Source organism: Dromiciops gliroides, chromosome 2, assembly GCF_019393635.1.
Source record: "Dromiciops gliroides isolate mDroGli1 chromosome 2, mDroGli1.pri, whole genome shotgun sequence".
NCBI lineage: Eukaryota > Metazoa > Chordata > Mammalia > Microbiotheria > Microbiotheriidae > Dromiciops > Dromiciops gliroides.
Window position 1 is genome coordinate 65,303,279 of NC_057862.1, and position 24,675 is coordinate 65,327,953.

Sequence of the window (24,675 nt, forward strand, 5' to 3'; positions counted from 1 at the left end):
TTTAATTGTATCCATTGCCATAGTGGCAGTGTAATTCAACAAATCTCAGCAAAATTATTGCACTATTCATTGTTAGTAGAACTGTGACCTGATCTAACCATTCTGGAGAGCAATTTGGAATTATGCCCAAAGGGCTATAAAGCTATGCATACCCTTTGACCCAGCAATACCACTATTGGGTCCTTTTCCCAAATAGATCATAAAAAAGGGAAAAGGACCCACGTGTACAAAAATATTTATAGCTGCTCTTTTTGTGGTGGCAAGGAATTGGAAATTGAGGGACTTCCCATCAATTGGGGAATGGCTGAACAAGTTGTGTTATATGAATGTAATGGAATAGTAATGTGCTGTAAGAAATAATGAGCAGGTGGATTTCAGAGAAACTTGGAAGGACTTGCATGAACTGATGATGATTAAGATGAGCAAAGCCAACAGAACATTCTACACAGTATCATCAACATTATTTGTTGATCAACTGATAGACTTGAATCTTCTCAGCAATACAATGGTACAAAATAGTTCCAAAGGACTCATGATGGAAAAGTCTCTCCAAATCCAGAAAAACAAAAGAACTGTGGAATATGGATGCTGATTGAATCATACTATTTATTTCATTTTTGATGCTCTTGTTTTTTTTTTCTTTTTTGAGATTTTTCCTTTTTGCTCTGATTCTTCTCTTATAACATAACTAATGCAGAAATATGTTTAATGTTACTGAACATATAATCTATATCAAATTACTTACTGTATTGAGGATAGGGGAGGGAGGGGAGAGAGGGAAAATTTGAAACTAGAAATTTTATAAAAAGAAATGTTGAAGAATATCTCTACATGGAACTGGAAAATAATAAAATTATGTTTATAATTAAAAAAGAATAGGGGCAGCTAGGTGGCACAGTGGATAAAGCACTGGCCCTGGATTCAGGAGGACCTGAGTTCAAATCTGGCCTCAGACACTTGACACTTACTAGCTGTGTGACCCAGGACAATTCACTTAATTCTCATTGTCCTGGTGGGGGGGGGGGAGAGAAAGATATACTTTAGGATGACTGGAGACGGTCCCAGATGCAAAGGGAGACTGATAATGAGAGTGTTGTGACTAAAATTCAAGTTATTTCACAATAATGTTCAAATAAAGTCCTTGCATTATGTTCATTTTATCATGCTTAAAAATGTTGAAATCATGTCTTTGTTACTCTAGGCTCAAAGCTAAATCCATTATACCAGATACCTGAAGGAACCATCACCATTCTTTTTTCCTCTTAGATGACATAAAACCATAATTTTGGTATTATTCTCAACTCTTCATTTTCTTCTCAGTGAACATATGCTATCTGTTACTAAATAATGCCATTTTATTCCTGCTACCCAATATTTTGCTTTCTATTCTTTTTCTCTACTTATGTCTCTCCTCTTTTATGGCTGTCATGAATCAAAGCCAACAAAGGTAGACTAAGACACATTTTCTCAAAGCAAGGTAACAATTTATTAGCCAGGTATGAACTTAACTATAATATAGTCAATGACATGCCTTCATTTAAACTGAATTAAGATATAAATCCTTTTCTTGATTAGAAAGATTTTATATGAAAGGAAGAGAAAGAGGCATAATTATAGTAGCACCAATACTGATCCTCCAGGTCTAAGACCAAAGGCACAGAATGGTTCAAAACATACATAATAGGATAAAACATCCTTAATTATTTTTGATTTTAGGTAAGTCACAATTAAATTTTGGAACAGCCAATCATACTAAAAAGTTCCACCTCATTTATAAAGTATCATAGTCAGGCTAAGGATTAACCATGTAAGAAACTTTCCTGTTCAAAAAGGAAGTAGCACAATGGGGAAATTGAATCAAGAGGAACTAACCTTCAGGTTTTCTGAGGTTGTCCCACTGTCAGATATCCACCTGTAAACACTGCTCAGACTACTATCCCACTGAACAGCTGGTGGCATTTCCCTTGAGTGGTGGATTACTGATTAATGATCAATCAGACAATTATACTTGAAATAAATATCTAGAATAACATCAGATTACAGTTCTATAAGATCCCAACTTAAATAGAAGTTTCACTAATCATATGTAGGTTTTGAGATATCTGTAATTACTCTAATATTGTTGCAATAAATTTTTCATAAAAAGATATCATCTTCCAAAAAAACCACAGCTTCCTTTTCTTCATTTTTTTCTAGTTAGCCTGCGGTTTAAACTCATCTTGTGTAAAACTAAATCATCATAAATCAATACAAATAATTATATTCTCTAATTTCACATAGTGAATATGTGTAGCACAAAAAAAGAAAAAGAAAAAAAAAGAATCCCTTAGAAAACACTGACAAGTGACTTCCATATTACAGATATTCATCTCTTAAGGTATTGTACATTACCTCAAAACAACAATTAAATCCCTAAGAGTGGAGCATGTTAAAACAAAGTTGCTTCAGGATCTAACTGAAATATATTACATCAGATATAATTACAAAATTATCAGTCACAAGCCATCACATAAAACACTTCTATAATACAAATACATTTAGAAATTCTCCTCTAGTTGCTGAAGAGTGGAGGAGATGAACCCATTTTTCTAAATAAAACAATCAACAAATTCTTTCACAGGGCTGATACAGTTTTTTGATCTTGCTCAAGCAGATGGTTTCAAGAAATTTAGCAAGTTTACAAATGAGATTTTTACAAGGTTTCACTCTCTCCCTTTTTCCTTCTAATAGGGTAAACAATTATTATTCTTTTCTTTTAAAATATAACAAATTAAATGATTCATAGGTTTTTCAATTATTACATTAGTTTCTAATAACATTAATAATTTTACATTATCCAAATCAAGATGGCAATTTTAATGCCTCCTTAAGAGTATTTCATAAACAATCATTGTATTGTATCTACAATAAAAGAAAATTTAGAAATACAGTAACATTTATAATAACATGAATGGAAAACATGAAGCAAGATATTACTAATAAGATGGCATCCATTCAGTCAAATACATTTACAAATCATATAAAATATCATTCAGTATATCAACTTTAGCTTTTGTAGCAATCATATTTAAAACTCAATGTAAAGTCATAAAACTTGTAATAATTGCATTCAAGCAAAGAAATAACAATTATTGAGAAGTATATTGTGCTTATCATATACTAGGTCTTATGTTAAGAACTTTGTAATCAATGTATCATGTTTTTTATCCTTACAATAACCCTGGGAGGTAAGTATGTCATTATTATTATTCTTAAATTTCTGTATTCTTGAGTCATGTTACCCTTTCTTTAACAGTGAAACAAAAACATTTTTTTTCAAGTTATGGTTATAGTTATGTGACATTGAATAGCTTAGGGAGGTTGGATTGTAGTTGAGACTCATAAGAGCAGAATAGTTACTGGGAACAATTGGCAAGGAATAAAATAACCTCTGAGGGTATAAACCCCCATGGTGAGTAAGGTGGAGATGATGGTTCGGATTTTTTCCCATTGTTCTTTCTCTCATATACATCTATAGCAATTATTATAAATATGTTTATAACATTCTCATGTTATTTAGGTCAGAAAATAGAAATGCCACTGAATTCTTGGCAGGGATTGATTCAGAAAATCATAATTAATAACATGTGTCATATAATTTGAGTAGATCTAGCCCCAGTTCCCAGGTAAAACTTCTATATTATCTATTATAAAAATGGGTAGAGGTCTCATTTTCTTCTTGATAAGTTGTCCAAAATTAATTACATTTAATATATGTTCTTGAATCAGAGTCTAATGTACTTTACAGCAAAACAAAATCTAATTGCAAAACACATACCGATTTTAATTTTCTTTCTAAATTAGTTAGTATTTAAGATTAATTTGCAAGAGGTAGTGCCAAGATGGTGGAGCAAAAGCAGTGACTTGCCTGAGCTCTCCCCAAATACTTTCAAATAATGCCATTAGACAATTCCCGGAGCAGTAGAACCCACAAAATGACAGGGTGAAATAATTTTCCAGTCAAAGACAACTTAGAAGGTTGGGAGGAAAAGTGTATTTTACCAGGGCAAGAGTGCAGCACAGTCCAGTGGAGGCTGCACCAGCACAGACGCAGCCCCCCCCTCCCCCAGCCCCAGTGCAGACCCAGGCACACTGCCACAATCACAGAAAATCAGGAGCAGGCCTTGGGAGTCTCTGAATCAGTAGTGTCAGCAACTGCTTCTGGAACTCAGCCCATAGAAGTGTAGAGGGTTGAACAATTGGCTAGAAGGAGATTACAGGGATCTCTTTGCTAGCACTGAGGCAGGACTGTTGTTTTGCTCATACTCATATCCAGGTCACAGTCTTCAGTGGTGGTCCCAGGTGTGGGACAGTCACATCCCTTTATTTTCAACTCATACCTATACCCTCTGTCTATGTGTACTCATTCTAACTTCCCTAAAAAGACAAAGGTTTTAGGAGTTACAAGTATCATTTTCCTATGTAGAAATATAAACAGTTTACCCTTATTGAATCCTTTATGATTTCTCTTTCCTATTTATCTCTTTGTGCTTTTCTTGAGTTATGTATTTGAAATACAAATTTTCCATTCAACTCTGGGCTTTTCAATCAGGAATGCATGAAAGTCCATGAAAGATTATATTCAGTGTTTCTGGGTATGTCATTCTTGATTATAATCTTAGCTCTTTTGTCCTCTAGAATATCATATTCCAAGCCTTTAACATAGAAACTGCTAATATCTTGTGTTATCCTGACTATGGCTCCATGATATTTGAATTCTGAATCCAGGGCTGGTGCTTTATCCACTGCACCACCTAGCTGCCCCCTATGCTTTTTTTTTTTTAAATCATGGTTTTCAGGTAGGTGAACAATTCTTAAATTTTATCTCCTGGGTCTTATTTTCCAGGTAACTTGTTTTTCCAATTATATTTCACATTTTCTCCTATTTCCATTTGTTTATTTTCTTTTATTTTTGATGTTTCATAATGTCATTGGATTTCACTTGCCCAATTCTAATTTTTAAGTAATTATTTTATTTAATTTATTTTATTCAGTGAGTTTTTGTACCTCTTTTTCTTTTGACCAATTCTACTTGTTAAGGCATTTTATGTTCATTGGATTTCTTTGACTCTTTCACCATTTGGCCTAGTCTTTATTAAGCTGTTATTTTTCTTCTGTATTTTTGTGTTTCCTTTACCAAGGTATTAACTTTTTTTCATGATAATTCTGTTTCACTCTTATTTCTCTTCCCAATGTTTCCTCTACCTCTTACTTGATTTTAAAATTCCTTTTTAACATTTATGGCCTGAGACCAGTTTATATTTCTCTTTGAGGCTTAAGATGTAGGAATTTTGACTTTGCTATCTTCTGATTTTGTGTTTTGATCTTTCCTGTCGGCATTGTAACTTTCTATAGTCAGTATCTTTTCCTGCTCTTTGTATGTTTTTCAAGTCTCTATATGGCACTGTACCAAGCTTCAGGATTTTTGAGCAGCTGTTTTTGGAGGTAATTCTGGGAACCTGTAAGTTTTAAGTTCTTCCATATTGTCATATTGCTCATGGATAGGTTGAACTAATATACTAAAAATGAAAATTCTACCCAACTTAATTTATTTATTCAATGCCATATCAATCAGAATACCTAAAATTATTTTATAGAGTTGGAAAAAATAATAACAAAATTCATCTGGAAAAACAAAAGGTCAAGAATATCAAGGGAAATCATGAAAAAATAATGCACAGGAAGGTGGGCTAGCTGTACCAAATCTGAAGCTTTACTATAAAGTGGCAGTCCTCAAAACTATTTGGTACTGGCAAAGAAATAGAGTAGAGGATCAATGGAATAGGATAGGCACAGGAGACACAGTAGTAAATGACTCTAGTAATGTACAGTTTGATAAACCCAAAGACCCCTGCTTCAGGGATAGGAACTCAATATTTGACAAAAACTGCTGGGAAAACTGGAAGTGAGTATGGCAGAAACTAGGCATAGACCAACATCTTACACCTTATACTAAAAGGTGATAGCATAGGTAAATTAGGAAAGGAAGGAGTAGTTTACCTCTCACCCCTTTGGAAAGGAGAACAGTCTATGACCAATCAAGAGATATAAAAGATTATGAAATGCGAAATGGATGATTTTGATTACATTAAATTAAAAAGTTTTTGTACAAACAGAAGCAATGCATCCAAAATGAGAAGGGATAGCCAGTTCTTCTGATAAAGGTCCCATTTTAAAATATGTCAGGAGCTAAATAAAATTTATAAGAATCCAAGTCATTCCCCAATTGAGAAATGGTCAATAAAACAACTCTGAGGTACCGCCTGATACCTATCAGATTGGCTAATATGACAAAAATGGAAAATAATAAATGTTGGAGAAGCTGTGGGAAAATTGGAACACTAAGGCATTATTGGTGGAGCTGTAAATTGATTCAACCATTCTGGAGAGCAATTTGGAATTATGCTCAAAGGGCTATAAAGCTGTGCATACACTTTGATCCAGAAATACCACTTTTGGCTCTTTTCCCCAAAGAGATCATACAAAAGAGAAAAGGACCCACATGTACAAAATTATTTATAGCTGTTCTTTTGGTGGTGGCAAGGAATTGGAAATTGAGGGGCTGCCCATCAACTGGGGAATGGCTGAACAAGTTGTGGTATATGAATGTAATGGAATTCTATTGTGCTGTAAGAAATGTGTAAAGGGCTGGTACCCCTCCCCCTCCACTTCAGCTGAGCCAAAAAAGCCCCATGGGCTTTTCAGGGCACCAGGTCAGAAGGCTGGGGAAAAAATAAAAAAAAGAAGAAGAAGAAGCCCCAGATCCCTATGCCCTGAGGGGAGCTGCCCTGGAGATCCCAGGGTTGTCCTGCCAGGCCCTAGCATAGCCTGTGCAGAGGTCCCAGGCACACAGCAGGGGGCACGGGCCCCTCGAGCCCTGCTGGGTACATCCCTAGTGTGGCCAGCGGCTTAGCTTGGCATGTGCAGGGGTGCTGAGAGCCTGAGGTTTGAGGGGAGAGAAGGAACATATATACAGACCTAGTGAGACAATGAAGGGGGGAAGCCGGAGGACTAGGAGGACACAGGGAGGCCAGAAGTTTGAGAGAACAGAAGGGACACCACAGCATAGAGAAGTGGGAGAAAGGGAGGTTGGAGAAGACAGTGAAAGGGGAGGCCAGAAGATTAAGAAGACAGGAAGGGAGGACAGGCAAAGTGGGGACACTGTAGTACTAGGACTAGGAGAATAGAAGGAGAGGTCAGTGAGAGAGATGCAGGGGTTCATTGCAGCAGTAGTGAGAGGAAAGTTAGATACAGGGGGGTCAACAAAGTGAGAGAGGCCTTGGAGTTAGAAGTGAAAGTGAAGCAGGGAAGCTGGAGTGAAGGAGAAAAAGAGTGAAAGTTGGATAAAGCTAGAGCATATCCTAAGGCAAGAGGCAGTAAAGGCCCTTATTAAAAGCAGACAGGTAGTATAATGTACATTTCTTTACTCTTATCTTTTACATTCATTTGTATAAATAAACTCTGCATTGATTATTTAATTAAGAAGCTTCTTAATCTTTTGCTCATCAATTTGGAAGCAGTGTGGAGAAATTATTAAACAGCCCACCATATTAAATTAATAGCAAACATCCACAGACAGTCAAAAGTCCCCAGATTAGTCGTCCAATAAGATATAGCCCCCAGCTAGATTAGTCCCCCTTAGTTAGTTAAAATATTTCCACATTTGAATGGTGACCCAGATGAGACTTGTGGCCAAATGATAATTTTTTCAAAATTTATAATTTTTCATATAGATATATTTTTTCATATAAGTATAGGTATATATTTTTTTCAGATTAGATTAGCTATAGTTAATAATTTTTTCTTTACAGGACTCATGATGGAAAAGCCTCTCCAAATCCAGAAAAAAAGAACTGTAGAATATAGATGCAGATTGAACCATAGTATTTCTTTTGGTATGGGTGCTGTTTTTATTCTTTGAGGTTATTTCTTTTTGCTCTGATTCTTCTCTTATAACATGACTAATGCAGAAATATGTTTAATGTGATTGTACATATGTAACCTATATAAGATTACTTGCTGGTAGGGGAGAGAGGGGAAAAAATTGAAACTAGAAATCTTATAAAACAAATGTTGAAAACTATCTCTACATGTAATTGGAAAATAATAAAATATTTTCATAATTAAAAAAAAGAAAATATAATAGAAGCTGATAATCCCTTTCACAGAAATGTATCTGTAACATTCGACCAGCTCTCTTGGCTATAATCCCTGTGCCTATTGATGTCTAGTGAAATTTGATAAAAAAAAAAAAAAAAAAAAACTTAGGGGGTAGCTAGGTAGTACAGTGGATAAAGCACCAACCCTGGATTCAGGAGGAACTGAATTCAAATCCGGCCTCAGACACTTGACACTTACTAGCTGTGTGACCCAGGGCAAGTCACTTAACCCTCATTGCCGAGGGAAAAAAATATTGGGTCACACATAAAGCCGTTAATCAACTTCCTAAATGAAGTGGAGAAACTAAGCAACATACAATAAGATAAAAGATAAGGCATCAGCTAGATAGGAAATAATTGTTGTTTGTTTCATTTTGACAGCTAAATAAGAAACCTATCACAGGCTATGAATAGAGTTGAAAATTTCCTAGGAAAGATATTCAGCCATAAGCAATACACTCAAATATTGTCCTGAATTTACAATTAATTATTGTTAAGACTAATCTGCTTACTGTCTTGATTCTTCATTTAGTGATAGTTCATCAATAGAGGAATCAGGACATTGGGGAGAAATCTTCAGTTGCAGAGAGTGTTGTGGTTAACTAAAAATACTGGCGTATGAAGAGAGTTTGGGCTTATTCCAATAAATTATGACTTATACCATTTTAATACATGGACTATTATCAGCAACATACTGAACTTCATTATAATTTAACTAGCTGGATGGTTAATAGCTATATACTAAGAAGCATTTAGGTTGTTTCTGATTCTTGAACTTACAGAATTCACCTGCTTTGTACCCATCAGTTCTAGAATGAAATGAGCCAAAAATACATGGTAGCAATACTGAGAGGATGCCCAAAGTTATTTCAAATTTATCTATATCTTTCTTTCTATAGAAATATATCTAGAATGTTAAAAAATGGAAATAATAGAATTACTTTTAGAATAGAATATTATTATAACTAGAAATATTGGAAATACCCAGAACATTAAAAAATAGAAAAAATGTCTACATAAACATATAGACATATCTAGATATATCTTTATATCTCTATCTTTCTATGTATGTATATATCTAAATATCTAACTCTCCCTCTATTGTTACCTCTCTCTAAATATATATGTGTGTGTGTGTGTGTGTGTGTGTGTAGAATGTTCTCCCTTATCAAGTAAAATTTCTTTTTAGCATTTTATCTTCAAAGAACTGACTAATTACAGAGGCTGGTGAATGAGTTTTGTAACTTTATTTCCATTATTTGAAATGTGATATAGTGAAAAGACCAATGAATATGGCAGTAGAAGGAAGAAGTTCAAATCCTATCTATCCCATAGACTACTTGCATGATTTTGAGTAATTTACTTGCCCTCTATAATGCTGTTATTTCTTCATCTGTAAAAGAAACAGCCTGGACTAAAAGAACTCTTAGATTACCTTCCAGGATGACCATAATGTCATTTCCAAATCAGAACTTTTTGGATTACTTGCCTCTATCTACTATGATATCCTTTCCTGTTAAAGGATAATATTACTTTTGTAATTCTATTACTACATTTTGAATAGAAAGGTTTGCTATATTATTTCATAGCTAGGCAGTGAAGAGTAATGAAGGATGTTGAACATGGTATCAGGAAGAATCTAGCAATTGCAAATAAAATGTGAATTTCTTGATAGTAGGGATTGCTTCTTTTTTGACTTTGGATTCCTAGTCCATAGAATAGTGTTTGTCACAAAAGGACTGTGATTTCATGGATATAAAACAAATCACTAACTTAACCTTAACATTACTTCTATCTGTAAAATAAGGGGGTTGTATTAGATAATTTCTAGCATCTCTATCACTTTAAGATCCATTATCAAGTTTTTATAATATTAGTAGAAATTCACAGAGGTAGAATAAAGTTAGCACATTAAAGTCCTTATATTACAAATGTACATTAGTATTGTTTTTATATTTCTGAATAGAAGGAATGAAATCCACTTTTTGGAAAACCTATGAGACTCTAGACATTAAGGCAAATTTGTATCCATTCAGAGTATTCCCCTCAAAAAATCCATAGATCTCTACCAATTTTATTTCCAATCTAAAAATGATTTCTTAGCAATCTTTCTTCTAATGAAGAAATCAGTCTTGATGCTTTATTATTATACTTTTCAAACTTTAAAATTAATAATTGTGGTTTGCAATGATCAAATTTACTCTTGATTCCCACTTATAATATTCAAAAGCATGTATTATGACCTTTGACAGTGATGCAAGAAAAGGAGTTCTGTTGAAAAGAACATTGTTCTTCAAGAACAAGCATAAACCACCACCCCAACTCCAAGGTAATCATTGCAAAGAATAAAGCAATGGATTACATGGTTAAAGTATGGTGTGGTTGTAAAGGAAATTTTCAGTATATCTTTATTATGGCTTATATTAGGTTATTAGTATGGTTGCTTTAGTAGAAAACTTTCAATTGTTGTTCCTGATTATTAGGTAGTGTTTTCCCTACCATGTTTTATTCACATTACTCCAGAGTGAGGTAACAACATTTTGTGACATTTAAATCAATTTACAGTGAAGAGTATACAGTTTCTGAGCATTCAAGTTATAAGCTATATGTGACATACAGCATAGTTGGATGGTGTTCAAACTAATCAAATTTCAAGAATGATAGAAAAATGTATATATAATAACATTAAACATATTTCTGCATGGTGAAATGGGGATAATAATAATGACTTTTCCACATGTAAATGATTGAAAAACAGCCTGAATTTTCCTCCAGGAAATTTTGGATTTCTGATGTTCTCACATGCTGAGTGAAAACCTTCATTAACAAGAAGCTTAAGGGACATTTCCTTGAAATATTTTACAATTAAATTCTATAGAGCTATCTGAGGAAAATAAAGGTCAACCCAGATGCCAAGAAAGCAAGAATCATAAATATCAATTCTTTGTCTGATTAAGCCATGAAAACCAAAGACAAGGTTTTCCTGAGTGGTGTTCTGACTTATCTATGAAGCATAGTTCATATATGTCTGACAATGTCTCAATAATAGTTTGGAAGTAGCAAACTATATAAGTACATAAATTCATATATTCTTTCCTAGATACAAAAAAGGAAGATGAAAAAAGATATTCCAATCTCGATCTGAAAAAATAAAGCATTCTATGGATTCTTATTTGAGACCATGTCAAATCAAAACTTCATTTGGCTTTTTTAGACAGTCATAATCTGTTTATACCAGAACTATACATAACCTGGATATACCCTGGACATATTCAACTTTGATTCCCTATATTATCCCAAACTTACTCTCATTATTATAAAAACTGTGATTCTCACTGTTAAAAAGTAGGCTATATTATTCAATGTAACTCTTAGTTTTTGCTCATGTTTACTCCTTTAAATGAAGGGAGAGAGGGAGAGAGAGAGAGAGAGAGAGAGAGAGAGAGAGAGAGAGAGAGAGAGAGAGAGAGAAGGAGGGAGGAAGGAAGGAAGGAAGGGAGGGAGGAAGAGAGGGAAAAAAGGAAGGGAAGAGGGAAGAAATGTGGTAGGAAGCATGGCAGGATAGAGGGAAGTATGAAGGGAAGGAGGGTTGGAAGGTGAAGAGGAAGAGAGGGAATAAGAGAGACATAAGGAAGGAAAGAACAAAGGAACAAAAGTAAGGAGGGAAATAAAAAGGGAGGGAAGCAATGAGGGAGGAAGAAAGGAAGGAAGGAAGGAAGGAAGGAAGGAAGGAAGGAAGGAAGGAAGGAAGGAAGGAAGGAAGGAAGGGAGGGAGGGAAGGAGGGGAAGGGAAGGGAAGGGAAGGGAAAAAGGGAGGGAAGCAATTAAGGATGACAGAAAGCATTTATTAAGTCCTTACTATTTTCCAAGAACTATGTTAAGTAGTGGAAGAACAAAATGAAGATAGTATCATCTCATTATGCACTCTAATTGAGGAAGACAACCCATGTAGCTGGCATGGAATAATTAAGACAGGCTTCATATTGGAATTAATCTTTGAATATTATTATTTTCATCGTAAAAGTATTTTACGATTTTCCAATTGTATGTAGAGATAGTTTTTAATGTTTGGGGTTTTTTCAGCTTTATTTTTGTTTGTTTGTTTTTTTAATTATCAAAGGATTTTATTATTTCCAGTTACATGTAGAGAAGTTTACAACATTTGTTTTGATAAGATTTCTAGTTTCAATTTTTTCTCCCTCCCTCCGCCTTCCCCAAGATGGCAAGTAAACTGATATAGGTTATATATGTACAATAAACATATTTATGCATTAGTCAAGTTATAAGAGAAGAATGAGAGCAAAAAGGAAAAACCTCAAAAAAGAAAAACAACAGCACCAAAACCAAAAGAAATAGTATGGGGTCAGGTAGGTGGTTCAGTGCATAAAGCAAATGTCCTGGATTCAGGAGGATCTGAGTTCAAATCCAGCCTCAGACACTTAACACTTACAAGCTGTGTGGCTCTGGGCAAGTCATTTAACCACAATTGCCTCACCAAAAAAAAAAAAAAAAAAAAAAAAAGAAGAAGAAGAAGAAAGAAAGAAAAAAAGAAAGAAAGAAAGAAAGAAAGAAAAAGAAAGAAAGAAAGAAAGAAAGAAAGAAGGAAAGAGAGAGAGAAAGAAAGAAAGAAAGAAAGAAAGAAAGAAAGAAAGAAAGAAAGAAAGAAAGAAAAGGATATAATATGGTTGAATTTGCATCCATATTCCACAGTTCTTTTTTTCTGGATTTGGAGATCATTTTCCATCATGAGTCCTTTGAAATTATCTTGTATCGCTGAGAAGAGTCAAGACTATCACAGTTGATCAACACATAATGTTGATGATACTGTGTACAATGTTCTCCTGGTTCTGCTCATCTCACTCATCATCAGTTCATGCAAGTCCCACCAGGTTTCTATGAACTCCTCATCCTTTCTTACAGCACAATAGAATTCCATTACATTAATATGCTGTGGTGCACTGTCTCCCTTTTGCCAGAGTATGACTGACCTTTCCTGATGTCTTCTAAATTATCTCTGGTTTGAAGACTGTGTCTCTCTGTCTCTGCAGATTCTGTACTTTCAGAATATGTCCTGAGGCTTGATTTAATGTTCTTTTTGACAGAACTGAAAGAGAGCTCAGGCAATGGGCTGACCTCGCTCTGTCATCTTGACTCTGCCGCCTCAATGTTCATTTTTATAAGATTTCTGGTTCTAATTTTTTCCCTCCCTAGCTTCCCTCCCCTTTCCCCAAGACAGCAAGCAATCTGATATAGGCTATACATGTAAAATCACATTAAACATATTTCTGCATTAGTCATATTATGAAAGAAGAATCAGAAACAAGGGAAGACCTAAAAGAAAAAGTAGAAACAGTATATCTCAATCTGAATCCAGACTCCACAGGTTTTTTTCTTTTTTTCTGAATGTGGAAAGAACTTTCCTTTGGAGTTATCTTGGATTATTTAATTGCTGAGAAGAGCTAAGATCATCACAGTTGACCTTCACACACTGTTGTTGATACTGTGAACAGAGTTCTCATACTTCTACTCATTTCACTCAGCATCAATTCATGTAAGTCTTTCTAGGTTTTTTCGGAAATCTGCCTGCTTATCATTTCTTACAGCACAATAATATTCCACTACATTCATATACCACAACTTGTTTAGCCATTCCCCATTCCATGGGCATCCTCTCAATTTCCAATTCTTTGCCACGCATAGAAAGCTTCTATAAGTAATTTTGTACATGTGGATCCTTTTCCCTTTTCTATGATCTATTTGGAATACAGACCTAGTAGTGGTATTACTGGGTCAAATGGTATACACAGTCCCATAGCCCTTTGGACATAGTTCCAAATTGCTCTCCACAATGGTTAGATCATTTGACAACTCCACCAACAATGCATTAATGTTCCATTTTTTTTCCACAGCCTCCCCAACATTTACTATTTTCCTTTTTTGTCATATTAGCCAATATGATAGGTGTCAGGTGGTGCCTCAGAGTTGTTTCAATTTGCATTTCTCTAATCAAAGTGATTTAGAGCATTTTTTTATATGGCAATAGATAGCTTTGATTTCTTCATCAGAAAACTGCCTCTTGGGGCAGCTAGGTGGCTCAGTGGATAAAGCACTGGCCTTGGATTCAGGAGGGTCTGAGTTCAAATCCAGCCTCAGACACTTGACATTTACTAGCTGTGTGACCCTGGGCAAGTCACTTAACCCCCATTGCCCTGCAAACAAAAAAGAAAGAAAAAAAAGAAAACTGCCTCTTTATATCCTTTGACCATTTCTCAATTGGGGAATGACTTACATTCTTATAAATTCAATTTAGTTACCTATAAATTTTAGAAATAAGGCCTTTATAAAAATGTTTCCCAGATTCCTGCTTACATTCTAATTTTGTCTGCATTGCTTCTGTTTGTACAAAGAATATTTTAATTTGTTTTTTTTGTTTTGTTTTGCGGGGCAATGGGGGTTAAGTGACTTGCCCAGGGTCACACAGCTAGTAAGTGTCAAGTGTCTGAAGCCGGATTTGAACTCAGGTACTCCTGAATCCAGGGCCAGTGCTTTATCCACTGTGCTATCTAGCCGCCCCCAGAACATTTTAATTTAATGTAATTAAAATCATCCATTTTTCATTCCATAGTATTCTCTCTCTTGTTTGGACATAAATTCTTCTCTCCATAGATCCGAGAGGTAAACTATTCCTTCCTTTTCTAATTTAATTATGCTATCACCTCTTATGTCTAAATCATGTACCCATTCTTACCTTATTTTAGTATAAGGTATAAGATGTTGGTCTATAACTATGTTCTGCCATACTATCTTCCAGTTTTCCCAGCAGTTTTTGTCAAATAGTGAGTTCTTATCCAAGAAACTTCCATCTTTGGGTTTATCAAACAGTAGATTACTATAATCATTTACTACTCTGTCTCCTGTGCCTAACCTATTCAAGAGATACATGATTTTAATTCTTAGCCAGTATAAAATAGTTTTAATGACTGCTGCTTTATAGTATACCTTCAGATTTGGTATTGTTAGCCCATTGTCCTGTGAACATTTTGTCATTAGTTCCCTTCAGGAACCTTTAGGTTCAGCTCAAAGATTCATATTTAGATAGAGTTTGGATTAAATGGTGTCTGAAGTCCCTTCCAACAATTAGATGCAACAAATTTGTAATTGCATCCTTCTGATTGGACTTTAAACTACTTTATGTATGTATGTGTATATATATATATATCTCAAACCCTGCTAGTCCTCAATCTTTATTCACGTTCTTGTTGTAGATTCTCTGCTTCCAAAAAGTGAGATGTGTCTTTGAAAATTAAAGGTTTGTAACCAGTATCAATTAAATCATAACTGGAATTTCAAATGATTAATTTTGGAAAGCAATTGTACAGTATCAACCACTATTAATCATCTTTCTCTAATCTTCACCAACAAGATTCATTGAAAGAAGAACTCTCCAATAGTTGTCCCCTTTATCATGTGCCTACATATGCCTATGACTTATTCATTTGTTCTTTACTTCAACATATAAACCAAGCATTCAGGGAATGTGAATTAATCTCTAAGGATTGATGAAAACTAAATAACGTTCCAATTTTTGTAGATATATAGATATTTCTTCATATACATTTGATTATTTTTCCTCATTACCTTCTCCTCCTGGCTTTCTTGGTTTCCTTTAGGATTCAGCTCAATTCAACAAAATTCAAGAGGCCTTTCTAAGTTTTTCCTTACTGTCTCCCACTTACAGTACACTCCCTCATATTTTTTTCAATTGACATTATATAAAGATCTTATATGTACACATTTGTTACCATATTCCTCCTCTACCATTAGGATTTTTGCTTCTTGAACATAGGCATGGGGGTTTTGCTTTTCTTTGCATTTCCAGAAATTAGCAAAGTGCCCAGCACACAGTAAATATGCATGCTTGTTGACTTAGTTACTGAAACATTACTTTCTCAAGGGTTTGATATGAAACCTGAAATTTATTCCTTCTCTCAAAAGGGAGCAATCTAATCTGTTCTTGTAGATTTATGATCATAATTTTCTTCAGATATTCATTGATCACATCCCATGATCTGTTTCAATATTAACCTGTTTATCCATAACACCAAAGTAACAGAGAATGAAGAAGCCAGGGAAGTGTGAGGAGATATCTGGAGCTCAGCAGGGAAAGGAGAAACAAGGTGAATAATTATATATAATTAGCCAGACCTTTTTGATAATTGGATTTCTTCTTGGTGAGCAGCTTTTATTTTTGTATTAAAATGTGATAATTACCAATTAAAGGCATCTTCCTATCATTAGATTAGGTGAGGAAACCTACTATATAAATGAGTTAAGCCTTTCTGAAAAGCTCTGAGAGAGCAAGTCTTCAATGCAGTAATTGAGCAGAGTAAATAGGCAGTTTGCCAATAGAATCAGGAACAAGCATTACCAATAAAAAGCCAAAAGATTGAGGCTTTCATTTCTAGTTAGTATAGAGGGCAAGTTGAATTTTTCACTGACTTACGGAAAGTGTGCTATGCGTACATTTCTATTAGTAACGAATATCATCTAAGTAACACTGAGCTGATAGCTAAATGACTGACATGAGTTTCTCCTACAGAATAGAAAACTAGGTTTCAAAAAAAAAAAAGTGGTGTTTTGTGGTCCAAGGAATGATGGCATTGATCTATAGAAAACATTACTTCAATTTTACTTTGCCTCCTTTTCTTCCAAAAAAAAAATCATATTTGGATTGGGAAGGACAAAATAAACATTTGACACAAATTGACATGCAAAATAAATTAAGAGAGATGGCAAGTGAGCAATTAGTTTCCATTAATAGGTCCAAAACTACAAGCTCAACCTCCCTATCAAAGCATTGAAAGAACTGGCAGATAGTAATTTTTTTTTAAATTGCTTAATCTCTTCCTGGAATATTCAATATTTCACAGAATAAAAGTGCATAGTACTATTGATGTAGGAGGCAAAAAAGGGTTAACAGAAAAAACTTAAGGCCCAAGCTTTAATTCAGATATTAGCTCTAAAAAGGGAGTTACACCCCAGTTAATGGATAGCTTACCAGGTTCGCATACCCACAGTGATCAGTACCCATAAAAATGGGTCAGGTCAAATAACAATAAAGGAAAAGACAAGGCTATAGAAATTCTAAGGAAAAATGATTACATTTTGAAACTAGCCATGGGAATCAGAAAGAGACATGCACAGAAAAGGCCAAATTTGTCCCCAGATTCACCTTATCACCTGTAAACCCCAAAACACACCTCCACTGAAAAAGGTACCTGCCTCAGGGGTTGGCTTAGGACCCTAGGAACTCAAAATTAGCATAAACCCTCCCCTGCAACACCCCTAGGTGGAGAATATTATAATGAGAAGGACAGGCCCTCCCCTGTACCTCCCCAAGGTGGAAATTATTATAATGACACTGATAATCAATTTATTCTGACTATAAACATAACTGTCTTTCATTTCCTTATTTGAGAGATACCCTTCCACTATTTTGGTTCTCTCCCTATGGCCACCCACAGTATTGCAATAAAACTTGGGAAACTGAGTCACTGAGTTTTGTAATTCTTTTGGGATGACTCACAATCAATTTGACCCCATATTTCCTGCCCACATCACTATAATACTGGAGAAAGGCAAATGTCCTTAAAATATTCAATGACAATGTAGTGGGCAATGTAATGAACTATCCCAAGGTTCATCCTTGGTTCCTGGCATTAAATTACTAACAGTAATATGCATAAAAAGCATATTTTCCAAATGTCCAGATGAAATCAAACTGAGTAGGAAAGTTAATATATTGGATGACAGAGTCAGGATCCAAACATATCTAATCATGTTAGAAATGGGGTCTAAACTTACTAACATGGAACCTAATAGCAATGAGCATCAAGTTTTGTATTTGGGCACACAATTTTTTGTAAGTTTGTGACAAAAGTCATTAACAGACAAAAGTTTATATGAATTATGTGTTACAGTTTTGGTTATCTTCAAGCTTAACATGAATCAAGCATGTGATATGATAGATAGCAATTCCAAAGTTCCCCTCCAATCTACACTGATAAACCCAGAATACAAATGAAGGGAAGTGATAGCATCACTCTACTCTTTCTAGTCATACAGCATGAAGTTTATTAGTTTCAGTAGGAAAAAAAAAAACTTTGAAAGTTTGGGAAAAGGAGAAGTTGTATATTGAAGGATCTTAAGAATGTGCTATACATGAATTATGTGAAAAAAGTAGAGATGTTTATCCTAAAGAAGAAAATTAGAGATGATGTATTAGTTGGTCTCAAGTATTTTAAAGCAGGCCACCTAAAAACTGGATTAGACTTATTTACTTTGGTTCACAGAGGAAAAACTACTACTTATGGGGGATTCAACAAGGAGAATTTCAGGTAATGAAAGAAAAATGCCTTAATAATTAGAACTATCAAAAAGTAGAAAAGGCTACTTCAGGGAGTATTAACTTCCTCATCAATGGAGTGCTTCAGACTGAGGATGGATGGCCACTTGCAATGTATTACAGAGGGGAGACTTGTTCAAAGCCAGGTTGAACTTCAAACTATGTGTTTTTTTAAATATAAAAGTATTTTATTATTTTCCAGTTACATGTAGAAAGAATTTTCAACATTAGGGTTTTTTGTTTGTTTTAAATAGAATTTTATTTTCCAAAACATATGTAAAAAAAAATTTTAACATCAATTTTTTTAAAGCTTTGTGTTCCAATTTCTCTCCCCCCTCCATTTCCACCCCCCACCCACAAGAACTCAAGCAATTCAAAATAAATTATACATGAGTAGTCATGGAAAAATTCCCATATTAGCAAGTTGTGAAAGAAAACAGTAAAAAAACCCAAAAACTTCAGATTAAGGAATTGTCAAAGAGGAAAATAAAAAAAATTACAATTTGTTTCCATCTGTTTTCAGATATTATCAGTTCTTTCTCTGCAGATGGGCTGCAGTCTTCATAAGTCCTTCAGCGTTATATTGGATCATTGCCTTGCTGAAAATAACCACATGCTTCCCAGCAGATCATCCCCCACTATTGCTGTTATTTTGTATATAGTACATTTCACTCTTCTTGAGTTCATTTAGGTCTTTCCAGGTTTTTCTGATAGTATCCTGTTCACTATAACCTGTACATAGTACCTTAAGCTTGACAGAGAATTTTCTTCATAAAAGCCCAGAAAAGTAGGTACCATACATTTTGCCATTATAATCAATCATCATAACTATTTTCCTCCATCCCATTCCCTTCCCATGACATTTACTCTATCTTCTTTTTACCTATTCCTCCTAAAAAGTAGTTTACTTCGGACTATCCTCTCCTTTGCTCTGCACTCCCTTTTTTCACCCTTCCTTCCTTATCCTCTTCACCTCCTACTTTCCTGCAGGGTTAAATAGATTACTCCTCCCAATTGGGTATGAAATCTATTCCCTCCATGAGCCCACTCCAATGCGATCAGGGTCCCTGAGCTAATTCTCTGTTCTAAATTTTTCTTCCTCCCTCCCTCCTCAACCCTCCCTATGAGATCAAGCAATTCAATATGTCATACTGGTGCAGTAATGCAGAACATCTTCAGCTTCCTTGAAAGAGCTTTGCTTTTTACTTCTCTCTCCCCCAATCTGCCCTTTCCTTCTTCCCTTCCCCACCCCCTTTTCTCCCTCCCCTCCCTCAGGGAAAATATATATTACTATAACTACTTGGGTATGTATGTTAGTCCTTCTTTGAGCCAGTTCTGATGGTATTGTAGTTCACTCACTCCCCAACTCCTTCCCCCTCTTCTACTCTCCTCCATAAGCTCTTTTCTTGTTTCCTTCATGTGAACTACCTCTCCCCAGACCATCTCTCCCCTTCTCCCTCTCCCAGTTTATTCCTCCTATATCTCAACCCTATTTTAATGGTGTCATCATGGATTACTTAGGTGGCACAGTGTAAAAAGCACCAGCCATGGACCCAGGAGGTCCCAAGCCCAAATCCAGCACCAGACATAAGACACCCCACTCTGCCCCACAAAGAACAAAACATAAATACTTACCAGATATCATCCTTTCATATTCAGTTCAGACCTGTGTCGTCTGTGAGTTTCTTTTTTTTTTCTTTCTTTTTTTTTTTTTTTTAGGGGCAATGACGATTAAGTGACTTGCCCAGAGTCACACAGCTAGTAAATGCCAAGTGTCTGAGCCTGGATTTGAATGCAGGTCCTCCTAAATCCAAAGCCAGTGCTTTATCTACTGTGCCAACTAGCTGCCCATTCTGTGAGTTTCTTACTGAGATAGTTCTTATGATTTCAAAGTATTATCTTCCCATGTAGGAATGTAAATGGTTTGATCTTTTAATATCCCTCATGAAGTCTTTTTCCCGTTTATCTTTTTATGCTTCTCCATGGTCTTCTATTTAAAAGTCAAATTTTCTGTTCAGTTCAGGGCTTTTCATCACAAATTCTTGAAAGACCTCTTTCTCATCGAAATCCCAGTTTTGCCTTTGAAATATTAAACTCAGTTTTGCTGGGTACATGATTTTTGGCTGTAGTCCCAGTTCCTTTGTCCTCTGGAATATCATATTCCATGCCTTTCAGTCCTTTAATGTAGACGCTGCTAGATCTTGCTTTATCCTTATTGGAGCGCCACAGTATTTGAATTCCTTTTTTCTAGCTGTTTTCAGTATTTTCTCCTTGACCTGGGAGTTCTGGAATTTGGCTATAATATTTCTGGAGGTTTTCCTTTTGGGATCTCTTTCAGGAGGTGATTGGTGGATTCTTTCAATTTCTGTTTTAGCTTCTGCTTCTAGAATATCAGGGCAATTTTCCCTCACAATCTCTTGGAGGATGGTGTCTAAGCTTTTGTTTTGGTCATGGTTTTCAGGTAGTTCAATTATTTTCAAATTATCTCTCCTAGATTTATTTTCTAGGTCAGCTGTTTTTCCAAGGAGATATTTCACATTGCCCTCTATTTTTTCATTCAATTGGATTTGCTTTACTGTGTCTTGGTTTCTCATAAGGTCACTAGCTTCCATTTGTTCAATCCTAATTCTTAGGCAGTTATTTTCATCAGACAGTTTTTTAATCTCCTTTTCCATTTGGCTTTTCAAACTGTTGACTTTTTTCTCATGACTCTCCTGCATCACTCTCATTTCCCTTTCCATTTTTTCCTCCTTTTCTCTACATCTTCTTTCTATTTCTCCTACTTTCTCTTCAAAGTCCCTTTTGAGAGCTTCCATGGCCTGAGACCAGTTCATATTTTTCTTGGAAGCTTTTGATGTTGGAGCTTTGACCCTGTTATTATCTTCTTCTTCTGAGGTTGTATTGTGGTCTACTTTTCCCCCAAAGAAATTTTTGATAGTCTTCTGCTTTCTCTGCCTACTCATCCTGGCTTACTATTTCTTGTCTTTTAACTCCTTCTTAAAATGTGGCACTGCTTCCAGGACACACTGTTCAAGTTACAGCATGGCCTGGGGCTGGAGGATGGCTGGGCTTCTCAGCCTGTCTGGCCTTGCTTTTATTTTATTTTAAACTCCCCACTGGGGGATAAGGGATGGGGGTGAGACTGCTTCTCAGCTCCACTCCTGTTCCAAACTTCGGAGGGTCCCAGCAGTTTTGGTTTGAGGTGGGGGCAGGTTTTAATCTCACATGGCTTGTTCTCAGGTCCAGAGATAACCTCAGGCCTACTTACTATGCAACCAACCAGCAATGTTTTCTGTGGTGTGGTTTTTAGCTTCCAATGAGCCTGCCTGCTCCCTTCCCCAACCTGGGTCTTCTGCCGCTCAGGATTTCTTCCTGGTTTCCTGCTGGGGTGGGACAGTCGAATCCTTCCCCCCAGTCCACTCCTCCCCCCTCCATCAGGTCAGCCATTCAGCCCAATCGTGTGCTCTGTTCCAGAAGACGCCAGAGCTGGAACCAATTCAGAGGCACTGGAGCAAATTCCTCAGATGGGTGTCTGGTGTCTTGTCCCAATTTCAGGGTTAGTCTTTATTCATGGCCCAGCACAGCCCCCTGAAATCTATCTATAGTTGGAGAAATCTCTCAGCCCGAATTTTTGTGGCTGAGCCAAGATGGTGAAGGAAAGACATTAAACAGAGGGCTCCTGATATAATCACCCCAAAAATAGCAATAAAAGAACCCTTGGGGCAGAAAAACACAAAAACATTCAACATTAGTTTTTATAAGATTTCTAGTTTCAAATTTTTCTCCCTTCCTCCCTCCCCTCTCCCCCCTCCCCAAGACAGCAAGTAATCTGATATAGGTTGTATATGTATAACAACATTAAACATATTTCTGCATTAGTAATGTTATAAGAGAAGAATCAGAGCAAAAAGGAAAAACCTCAAAAGAGAAAAACAACAACACCAAACCAAAAGAAATAGTATGGTTCAATATGCATCCATATTCTACAATTCTTTTTTTTTTTCTGGTTATGGAGAGCATTTTCCATCATGAGTCCTTTGGGACTATCTTGGACCATTTTATTGCTGAGAAGAATAAAGTCTATCACAGTTGATCAACACATAATGTTGATGACACTGTGTACAATGTTCTCCTGGTTCTCCTCATCTCACTCATCATCAGTTCATGCAAGTCCTTCCAGGTTTCTCTGAAATCTGCCTGCTCACCATTTGTTACAGCACAATACAATTCCATTATATTCATATACCACAACTAGTTCAGCCATTCCCAAATTGATGGGTAGCCCCTCAGTTTCCAATTCATTGCCACCACAAAAAGAGCAGCTATAAATATTTTTGTACATGGGGGTCCTTTCCCCAATCTGCCCTCTTTTTATCAACCCCCTCCCTTTTCTTTACCCTCTTCTCCTTTGCTTCTGCCCTCCCTTCTATCAGTCCCCCACTTTTCCTTTTGCCCTTTTACTTCCCTAAAGAATAAGCTAAGTACTTAGTGCGGCCGCTGATAAGTTCTCCCGGCTGGGGTCACAGGGACACGGAGGCGGCTTGAACGGACCTTCGGTCAACATGCTGTCCCGGCTAGCCCTGCACGCCTCCGGCGACATGGCGCCGGCCTCCGAGGGTGCTTCAGGCAACCAGAATTTTTCACACAGCTTCTCCCCGTCTGGCTCCTTTGCCTCCTCTTCCTGAACATGGAGGGAAAGTTCGTCATGGGTTGATTCCTGAGGAATTCTTTGAGTTTATGTACCCGAAAAATGGAGTTACAGGTCCTTACGTATTGGGCACAGGACTTATCCTGTATTTTCTCTCCAAAGAAATCTATGTTATTACTGCTGATACGTTTGCTGCCATGTCAACATTGGGGCTCCTCATTTATATAGTTAAAAAATATGGTGCCTCTGTAGCAGCTTTTGCTGATAAACTCAGAGAGGACCAAATGGCTGAGGCAGAAGGACTGAAACAGGCTTCCATAAAAAATATGCAAGATGCAATTGACCTGGAAAAGAAACAGCAAGCCTTGGTTGCCAAGCGTCATTACCTTTTTGATGTCCAGAGGAACAACATTGCCATGACACTAGAAGTTTTCCACCGTGAGAGGCTGCACAGGGTATACACAGAGGTGAAGAATCGCTTGGACTATCAGATTGCAAAGCAGAACATGATGCAGTGGAAGGAGCAAGAACACATGATCACATAGGTTGAGAACCATGTGGTGAAGAGCATCTCTGCTCAGCAGGAAAAGGAAACAATTACCAAGTATATCACAGATCTGAAGTTGCTAGCAAAGAAAGCACAAGCACAAGCACAGTCGATTCAGTAAAACTATTTCATCATAATTAAGACAGTGAAAAGCAGTTTTTACTATCACTGTATAAGCTGTATTCTTTGTGACCCTCAATAAAAATCTTTCTCTTAAAAAAAAAAAGAATAAGCTAAGTTTCTTTATCCAAATGAATGTATATGCTATTCCCTCTTTGGATTTAATCTGGTTAGAGTAAGGTTGAAATAATGTTCACCCCTCCCTTCTTTCCCTCTATTGTAATAGGTTTTTTGCACCTCTTCATATGATGTAATTCACCACATTCCTCCTCCCCTTTTATCTTATCTCCATAAACTCCCTTTCTAACCACTTAATTTTCTTTATATCATCACTTCAAAGACAATTTATATTTATACCCTGTGTGTATAATCCTTCTGTATGCCCAAATACATATACAGTCCTCAAGAGTTATAAATATTATTTTCCAATGCAGGGATGTAAACAGCTTAACCTTATTGAATAACTTTTTCCCTGTGTTTACCTTTTTAAACTTCTCTTTAGTCTTGTAAAATAATATCACATTTTCTCTTCAGTTCTGTTCTTTTCATCAGGAAACCTTGAAAGTCTCCATTTTCATTGAATGTTCATCTTTTCCTCTTAAAGAGAATACGCAGTTTTGCTGTGTAAAATATTCTTGGCTGCAATCCAAGCTCCATTGCCTTCCAGAATATCATATTCCAAGCCTTGCTATCCTTTAATATTTTTATTTTCTGATAAAAAGTATTTTATTTTCCAGTTACATGTAGAGATAGTTTT

General features: G+C 36.0%; 1 pseudogene; it reads left to right on the top strand.

The window, feature by feature from the left end:
• Positions 1–23,165: 23,165 nt before the first annotated feature.
• LOC122742278 lies at positions 23,166–23,971 on the top strand (annotated as a pseudogene).
• The last annotated feature ends 704 nt before the right edge of the window (positions 23,972–24,675 follow it).